A 1,212-nucleotide genomic window follows, 5' to 3' on the forward strand; every position below is an offset into this window, starting at 1 on the left:
TGTGTGTGTGTGTGTGTGTGTGTGTGTGTGTGTGTGTGTGTGTGTGTGTGTGTGTGTGTGTTCTAGCATGGGCTACATTGAAAGGCCCATTTTTTTCGAAACATACTACCTTGTGAGGACCCACTGCTCCTTATGTGTCCCAAAGCCCCGGGCTCCATAAGTTCTAATGTCGTTTCTGGGGCGGGGTTAGGGTTAGGCTAGAGAAATGAATGGAAGTCGATGGAAAGTCCCTGTGAAGACACAAAGTTGTGTGTATATGTGTGCGCCAGGTTTTTGTTACGTCATGGGGACCACTTTTRCGATACACCSTGCCTTKTGGGGAAAAACYGCTCCTTATGGGGACCAAAGCCCGGTACCCATGAGTGTAAATGTCACTGAGGGGTTAGGGCAGGAGTGGGACTCRTGACTCTGACTTAGACTTGAGTCACGCTTAAGTCCCTACTATTASACTTGACTTGGACCCTAAAGACTTGAGACTTAACTCAGACCCGTGGTTTGAGACTCGCAACTAATGTCTTTTCACTGCCCGGCTCACGATGCTCACTCCTTCAATACACATCTATGCTCCGCCCCCGCCCCCCCACCTAAAAAGGGGAGGGGCCAGTGCCGTCCAGTGTTAATGACGTGTACCCTACCTGACAAACAGAGCTTCAGCGAGACTTGATTGAACACCATGACGAGACTGGCTAAATGCAAAGTGTGTGTGGAGTCCAAATCAGACATTTGGTTTTGTGATGACTTGTGCAGCTCTTTTATTTTAAGGATTCTGCTTCATCATCTTCACTGACATGTTTTATGCATTTAAAATATTTTTTCTGGTATTTTTATTGTAAAATCAGCAGCAGACTTGTTGAATTTGTTCTTTGCCAATAGTAAGATGTAATTATATGTAATTAAAGTACGCTTTTGTAAGACTACAAGTGCAAAATACAGTTAATACTTTAAATGCTTGATTGTTATCTGTATTTTTAAAACAGTAAAACATAATACTGTGTTTTAATATTTATTAAAACATAGTTTTATAGAATACAATCTAGTAAAGTTAGAATATCTTTGATCAAACTGCCAGTTAAGTGATACATGCAACGAGACTTGGACTTGAGGTTAAGAGACTTGAGACTTGACTTGGATTATTGGTCAAAGACTTGAGACTTGGAGCCAAAGACTTGACTTGGACTTGCAAAAAAAAGACTTGTGCACATGGACTAAGGT

At 41.8% G+C, this 1,212-nt stretch overlaps 1 protein-coding gene across 1 annotated transcript in view; it reads left to right on the forward strand.

Moving 5' to 3' along the window:
* Nucleotides 1–1,212, forward strand: part of osbpl3b (oxysterol binding protein-like 3b) — a gene marked incomplete in the record, with an annotated part of 57,620 nt that overhangs the window by 2,161 nt on the left and 54,247 nt on the right.

The sequence above is a fragment of the Austrofundulus limnaeus genome, unplaced genomic scaffold (assembly GCF_001266775.1).
Source record: "Austrofundulus limnaeus strain Quisiro unplaced genomic scaffold, Austrofundulus_limnaeus-1.0 Scaffold52, whole genome shotgun sequence".
Taxonomy (NCBI): Eukaryota; Metazoa; Chordata; class Actinopteri; order Cyprinodontiformes; family Rivulidae; genus Austrofundulus; species Austrofundulus limnaeus.